This window comes from Castor canadensis, chromosome 12, assembly GCF_047511655.1.
Source record: "Castor canadensis chromosome 12, mCasCan1.hap1v2, whole genome shotgun sequence".
NCBI classification, from domain to species: Eukaryota; Metazoa; Chordata; class Mammalia; order Rodentia; family Castoridae; genus Castor; species Castor canadensis.
Genome location: NC_133397.1, coordinates 107,319,224 through 107,327,199, shown reverse-complemented (window position 1 = coordinate 107,327,199; position 7,976 = coordinate 107,319,224). Strand labels below are relative to the sequence as shown.

Here is a 7,976-nt window from a genome sequence, read left to right as displayed (position 1 = left end):
AAAAAATTCAATCAGTAACAATGCCAAGAGGATTTCTCCTTTCCCACAAGTTGCATGCTCCCTGGCTTGGTCTTATTCTAAAACTGTAAAAGGTCACCAATCTTTAAATTCTTGTCTGTTAACCTGTAAAATGGTGCGTTTAGCACATTTTCTGTTGCTACAGCAAAACACCTGAGACTGAGTAATTTAGAAAGACGGAAAGTTTATTCAGCTCATGGTTCTAGGGCCTAGGAAGTTAAGGTCCTGGCACTGGCACCTGCTTAGCTTCTGGTAAGGACATTTCTGCTCAGCATAACCTGGTGGAGGGTATCACAGGTCGAGGCAGAGTAAGCACTACCTCGGGTATCCTCGTCATCTAGCTCCAAATGGAGACCCCACCCTTGTGACTTCATCTAATCCTAATTACATCCCAAAGGCCTCACCTCCATGTACCACTCACACATGAACTGGAGGAATAAGTTTCCAACACAGGTACTCTTGGGGACACATTCCAAGCACAGTGCAGTGTCACCACACTTTGAACAAAGTGCACATTCAGTAATTGTGGGTCTTCTTAGTTTCAAGTGAACCTGCTTGAACTAATGGCAAGAGAAAGATGAAAGGGAAAGGCGGTAAGGAGAAAAGAAAATCCAAGAAATGTTAGCTATTAATTGTTATTGCACTAATGTTGACACCTGTGATCCATGGTGCCAGGAACCAGCAGCTACTAAGGGAGCTGTCTGTGGGTTCTGTGGGTGCCGTCTTAGTTCTCAGAACCCACTTACCAGAGAAGTAATCCTTTGCCATTTCATGGATGGAAAAACCAAGATCCAGGATATTTGAGTGGCTTTCTCAGATTTATCAAATCAGCAAATGGATGAGCTGGTATTACAACTCTGATTGGTTGGTTCCACACCTAGGCTTGTTGACTTACCAGGCTGCTGTCTACAGCAACAGACCACCTAAGGCCGCCTTAACAGCTTATTATCTTCTGTGGATTTTTCTTCACGTGACTTTACTCTGGTCATGGTGACAGATCTGGGACCTCCCTCTTGCCATGTTTGATTCTCTGTAGCATCAACCAGAATTCATTCCACTGTGGAAAGTCAATGAAATTGACTTTAGCATATCAATGACAAAATCTGTTCATGGTCATCAAAAATGCAACAGTGGACCCTGGCTTCAGGCATGGCTGCACTCAGGAGCTCAGAGTTATCAGGGAACTGTCTATCTCTCCTGTCTTTCAGCCCAATCTCCCTCTAGCTTCTGAGATTGGCTTTGTTTTCCAGAAGATCTCTCTTCAGGACAGAAATCTTGCATCCCATGACACCAGAGTGAAAAAACAAAAAAAGAGCACCCTTCTTCTCTCCCAGGGTCTATATTGTCCTAGTACCAAATCTAAGTAAAAATTCACATGTCCACTCCTTGACAAACCACCATGGCTTGTGGGACGGTATTTCCTTCTGACCAGGCCTCTGACTCCAGCCCAGGCCCTGTGACCAGGAAATGTAGAGTGAGCCTTCCCTGAACCACAAAGATTGGTTCCTGCAATGACAAGAAGGTCAAAAGAAGTCCTCGATGACAAAAGCCACAGATATCCACTGCAAAATACTTGTCTTTCATGCAGTGGTAGCTCTCACAGTCCTAATCTGTTACCTTAGACAAGCCCATGCTTGATATGTAGGGATTCCACAGCTGTTTCTTGTCCTTTTTGCCCATTTCTCTTGCATTATCATATACAGTCTCGGCAAGGTGTCCGAAACCTACCACGTGGACATGGTACATCCCACTGTCTCTTCCTGCCTGACTTACCATAACAGCAATATGATTTTCAATGCTTTAGGCTGCCATGTACAGAAAACTTCAGTCACAAAGGCTTTACACAATGAGGAAAATGTCCTTTTGCACACATTAAGAAGTCCCAGGGTCAGGCAGTTCCAAGGTTGAGTGAGTCAACAGCTCAGGCTCCTTCCATCACTGCTGTCTGCCATCTTCAGTGGGCCTGTCGGCCGTCTCCTGGTTGTGCTTGATCTCAAGATGGCAGGATGGCCACACAGTCCTAGGCGCCATATCTAAGTGTGACAGCGCGCTGAGGAGCTGAGACTGATTCCACTGTCTTTCACCTGCCAGGACTGAGTCACTCACTGTCACCTGAACTGTGGCCACCAATTGTGCCACCAATACATGGGGCAACTTAAATTTGTGTTGAATTAACTAGGATTCAATAAAAATCCAAAGTTCCTCAGTCACACTGGCCACATTGCCACCATCACAGAAAGATCTATTGGATACCTCCCTTAATCAGTGACTGGAAAGGATTATGCAATTACTATATATGATCAGTCCTTGGTAGGAGAGGACCAATCCATCTGTTGGGGGAAAGTGGAAACTAATCCAGGCCAGCTGCAGAGCCTTCAAGTGACAACAATGTATAGGGTCGAGCAGAGTGAGGACGCCTGGATGCAGAGAGCTCTATTGAGAGACTGCAGTAATAGTCCAAATGAGCAAAAATGGAGGGATAAGAAAGAGTGCAAAATGGAACACCAAGGTTGACCAGGGAGGCTGAATTACCCTAAGAGGCTGAGTTCTACTGCGAGTTGAAAAAAATGGAAATTTAAGAATAAAGAATTTTTGTTCCTTCTTTTAATAAGACTTTCTCACTTTAGTCACCAGACTGTCCCCTACATCAGGTGATACGTATGGAACATAAATACTTGTTGTGATGCAGGAGACTTACAGTTATGTTTAAACTGTAACAGAGTGCTTGTTTCTTAGTGATGTCATTTCAAGGGATTAACAGGTTGCCTTTTGTGAGTGCCACAGCCCATGAATGACAGGCTGTGCAGAAAGTTACACCCAATTTGCACCACTGGCAGCCCAAGGTAATGCAGCAGGAGACCCACACAACTGAGGTTTCCTGCACTTGAACCTGCTAGTGAAGCCCTTGACCCTCCCTTGACCAGACAGGGTACACACCTTGCTTCTCAGTTTTCCCAGACAACAGCTCCTTCCATTCATTGAAAGCATGACCCACCCCCTATCATCAATGTCAAGAGCTATAACTTTCTTGAGGACTAGCAACCCCCTTTCACCATGAGACCAGTGAAGCTGGGGCTTAGGACCTGTCACTTCCATTGACTCCTTCCAAAGCCCCAGGAGTGTGGCCAGCGTGTTCACATGGCCACATGGCTTTTCTTTTAAATTTGCAAAAATAAAGTATTTTAATTGTAATCAGTGTGCTCACATGTGGGTGGGGCTCCAGGCATGCCAGGAGAAGAGGAGCAAGTGATAAGTTTAGTTTGCATTATGAAGACATATTTGTGTGGGTCACAGCCACCTTGATGTATGTTACATCATTGCCAGACAACCAAAGAAAGAATGGTTTCTGGAACACTCTTAATACCCACCCACTTGCTGGAGCTCAGATGTAGAGCCCAAGGTCATGTGCAAATAAGAGTGTGCTCTTCAGTTCTCAGATACAGCTACAGAGTGGAGGATAAATCAAGTTTGAAATGTATTGAGCCAGACATACATGGAAAATTCTTTCTAATAACAGATGTGGAAACATAAAATGATAATTCAGTTTTCTTAGCATCTCATTTGACCAGAAGTTTCTGTGTTACAGGATGAAACCTGATAATTTGTTGTATGCAATAACAAAAAATCGCCTTTGGTGTTTTTTAAATTTTATTTAGTTTGCCGTGTTGGGGATCAAATTCAGGGCCTGTGAGTCCTAGGCAAGGTCTACTGAGTTTATCTCCAGCCCAGTTATTTTTAATAAAACTGACATGAAACAGAACTTATGAGAATTCGTGTTTGTAGGGCAGGAAATCTGAGCATATCAACAAAAATAGCATGTTTGTATCAATTCATTTATGATAGAAGTTTATCAAATAAACAGGAAATCGAAGACTTTGCAGCCAAAAGATGTTTTTAAGAAAAAGAAAATTAAAGCTGTGGTAGAGTTAATAAAAATACTTTATCAGTCTGCATTTGTGGCATTTGTGTATGCCAACTTTAATTTTTTTATTTCTTCTGGTTCTCTCTCAATCTAAATAAATGTTGAGACGTGTGTAATATTTACTCCCGATTTTGATTGCTTTTATGACAGAGGATCATCAAATTTAAAAAACTTCAGGCCCTCACAAAACCTGGATTTATCATGGAACAGGATGAAAAGAAGACAGAAGTTTTGTTTTTCTCATGACTGGGGAGCCTGTGTTTCTATGGATGGTCCTACCCCAAGGAAACAGGATTTATTTTGGAGTTACTGAAAAACATTAATCTTTTTCTTTTGAGGGTTGACAGTACTGGGGATTTAACTGATGTTATCAAACACTCTACCACTTAAGCCACATGCTCAGTCCTTTTTATTTTAGTTTGTTTTTCAGATAGAGTCTTGTGCTTTTTCCTCAGCCTGTCTTGGACCTCAATCCTCAACTAAAAAATTAGTCCCTTTTTTTTGGCAGGACTGGAATTTGAATTCAGGGCTTCATGCTTGCAAAGTGGGCGCTCTACCACCTGAGCCATGCCTCCAGTCCATTTTGCTCTAGTTGTTTTGTAGATGGGGGTCTCAAGAACTATCTACCTGGGCTGGCCTTGAACTGTGATCCTCCCAATCTCAGCCTCCCAAGTAAGTAGGATTATAAGATTGAGCCACTGGTGGCTGGCAAGTTTTTTTTAATTGGGGTACATTAACAAATGAGGGAATTTCATTGTGATAATTTCATACAGTGAATTATATACAAGATAGTCTGAACTGTGGCAGACAGGTTTTAGTTGACTTGCAGAATGAGGGAAGCAGAAACTGATCCCTGAAAGTCCATTTCACCATCTATGTCTGAATTCTTCTTTTGTTTGCTTTTCGCAGTGCTGGGGATGGAACCCAGGGCCTGGTGTCTGCCAGGTAAGTGCTCTACAATTGAGCTATACCCCAGCCCCAGACTCATCATCTTTTTTTCAATTTTATTTTGTATTTATTTTTTGGTGTTGGTACTGGGGTTTGAACTCAGGGCCTCCGGATTGCTAGGCAGGTGCTCTACCTCTTGAGCCACTCCACCAGCCCCAGATTCATCATCTCTAAATGAGAAGTTGGGGTTAAATTCTCTTTCAATGCTGTGTTTCTGATTTTCACAGCTCAGTGTAGCTAAGTGAAGGTTTTCTACAACTTGCTGTGGAGAACACAGAGAAATGACTCATGAATTTTTCATTTGTAAATGACCGTTGCTAAGTTTGTGAAACCTGATCATTCTCATAAGTAGGTTAAACATATCCTCATCTATTATTTCACATTGTTCAATTATTCAATAAATCTTTTTTCCATAACAGGGCAAAAGTCAACTTTTGCAGTGCCCCTTTAGTCGTGACAAATTCTGCATGCGTAGCCAAAGCAATGAAGCTCTAACTGTTGAAACCGCCCCACCACCTTCATTTCTGTATCCATCTGAGTTTTTAGACTCTCTTGCCTACGTGATCTTATTTTATATCTAACAAATTCTTAGTGACTAAACAGAGCAAGGATCATTTCCATTTAATGGATTTGAAAACCAATGGGAAGCCAGTTTTCTATTAGTTTAGGTTGGCTAGAGAGAAAAGTGATTGGGTCACAGGTCTTCAGACATCCCCTCTCCTGCAAAAGTCACTGTCTAGAAATGAATGGGATGGATAGGTGGTCACTCTGGGTCTCATCAGTTACCAGCACATATTAACCAAGGCCCTACCATGTCCTGACACTGAGAACATGGGTAGTATACGCCCATGAGTGTGGCCTCCATGTTCATCCATTGTTGGGGACGGATCTGGAATTAATGTTAAATCTTAAAGGAAAGGTAATTGAGAGTAGCCAGTCCCTGAAGGTCAATGGAACATTGTCCCAATGCCTCCTATCCATCCCGGTGCACAGCTGAATGCACGGGCTGAGCGACCAGTAGCCACCGTCTAGCTCAAGTCTGTGGAACCCAGAGCACACCGGGTCCAGGTTGGTTGGCCAGTGTTGGCTCTTTGGCACTGACCTGCTCTCCAATGCATGTTGGCAATTAGGCAGTTTCTTCTGGGTAGCATTCAAGAGGCCACATGAAATGGACATAGGTGCCTTCTGTGCACCTCCCTGTGTGCTTACCTGTTCAGAGCCTCTCTTTAAATATTGATCAAGAACAGCTTTGTCACAGTTGCCACTCTGCCAGGGCCTCTCTGCTCTACCCTTTCAGCGAAATGGGAGCTGCCTGTGAAATGCGGGCTCCTGTGTATGGACAAGGCCCTTGCCCTTGGACATGAGTTTAGGAGTTGGTTGTCTTGCAGTATTTGCCAGCTGGTTCCTATAGCATGTGCACACATGTATACACACACACAGACACACTTGAATCCTTGCTGAGACAAACATCCTGAACTCATTTTAGATGTATAGGTGATATGGGGTCCACTGGGACCCAAGTATAGACAGAGAAGTTAGCTGACACCTGCTGTCGTCAGGAATGGCCTTTCTTTCTCTACCTTTCTTTCTTTCTTCCTTCCTTCTTTCCTTCCTTCCTTCCTTCCTTTTGAGATGGGGTTCTTTCTATGTAGCCCAGGCTGGCCTTGAACTCTCCATTCTCCTGCCTCAGCCTCCCGAGTGCTGGGATTACAGCTGTTAACCACCATGCCCTAGAAGTCACTTTTTGATGGGATCAGTCCAGCCTGGTTGTCCAACAATGTCCTTCATGATTACATCAGGCCACTTGAGACACTTGACGTCACTAATGCAATAAAAATTCAGCTCTCATTAACATAAATAAAATCTGAATGTCCTTAAAATGAGAGCAAAGGTGACTGCATCTATTCGGAGAGTCTCTTTTATTCTTGGCTTTATTATCTAACCAGCCATGGGTTTGTGAGATCTCTTTCTACCTAATATTTAATACCTTGGGGAGTGAGGGTGAACTTGTAAAAGTACACTGTAAGCAGGTATGAATTATCACAGTGAAATCCCCTCATTGTATTCATGTTTGCTAATTCAAAAAGATAATAACCTATTAAAAATAAAATATAAATAAATAAAAATACCTCTGGTAAAATTGCCTTTCTAAAGAGTTCCCTGTATCCCTACACACTTTCAGGCCTTTTATCAAGGAACGTCTACAGCTACCAGAAAGGAAGAAAGGGATGGTGTAGGAACCCTCCAGGTTAGTGTTGGAATGCCCGCTTCACACATGAATACACAGGGGCTCCCTAAAGGTGAAGCAATTCACCCAAAATCACACAAGGACTTGATTTGGTCTGCTCAGCCCCGAGACCCATCTTCAGTGCCCAGATCTGTAACCCATTATGAAAGATAACGGTGTGTTAAATTCTAGGGACTCTTTGAGCCATGGTAAATGAAACCAGCCTGCACTTGTGAGCTGCCTCATTATTCACAAGGCTGCCATTTCATCAGTGAGAGGCAGGCTCATAAAACATCTTATGCAGTACAACTGCTGATAACGTCAATTTAAGGACCCAAAGAACAGAGCACTCATTATTTTTCTTAACTGTTCCTCAAGGCTAATGGACCTTGGTCAGTGTTCCAATGGAGGCATGAAAAATCTGAGGACTTCAACCAACGCTTGGCCCTTATCCCTTCATTATAAAGCTGTCTCCGTTTTGCTATTTAACTTCGCCGTGTTCTGTGTTCCTTATCTACAAAGTAGGTATAGCACTGTGTATTGAGCCTTTGGGTTCAGTGAGCTATAGGTACATGAAAATTCCTGGGAACTATTATTCAGAAAATATTATTCAGTTGCCTTGGCTGAAATATAAACACACGCAAAATAGGCTCCCACCTGAATGGTAATGCTCCCTAGCTTTTCGGCCTATATGTAGGTCCCTATGCCTATAATCTTCATCTAATTCTTCCTACGCTGGGAGACAGGCTAATTTAGAATTTCTGTTTTGCAGATGGGAGAAGAGAAGGTCCAGATACGGAGGAAAACCCCCAAGTCACATAGCTGGAGAAAGGCAGAGCTAAGTGGGTCTTCCCAGGCCCT

At 43.0% G+C, this 7,976-nt stretch overlaps 1 long non-coding RNA gene across 7 annotated transcripts in view; it reads right to left on the bottom strand.

Annotated features, from left to right (window-relative positions):
• The window catches only part of LOC141414912 (uncharacterized), a 66,048-nt gene that overhangs the window by 44,338 nt on the left and 13,734 nt on the right, over nucleotides 1–7,976 (bottom strand). For 4 of the 7 annotated variants that reach the window (XR_012439895.1, XR_012439896.1, XR_012439892.1 and 1 more), the window contains 2 exons: nucleotides 914–1,075; nucleotides 423–578 (listed from right to left, as the gene is read on the bottom strand). This is a non-coding gene — a long non-coding RNA (uncharacterized lncRNA). The remainder of the gene's footprint in view (nucleotides 1–422; nucleotides 579–913; nucleotides 1,076–7,976) is intronic. The other 3 variants (XR_012439897.1, XR_012439894.1, XR_012439893.1) reach the window with 1 other exon arrangement.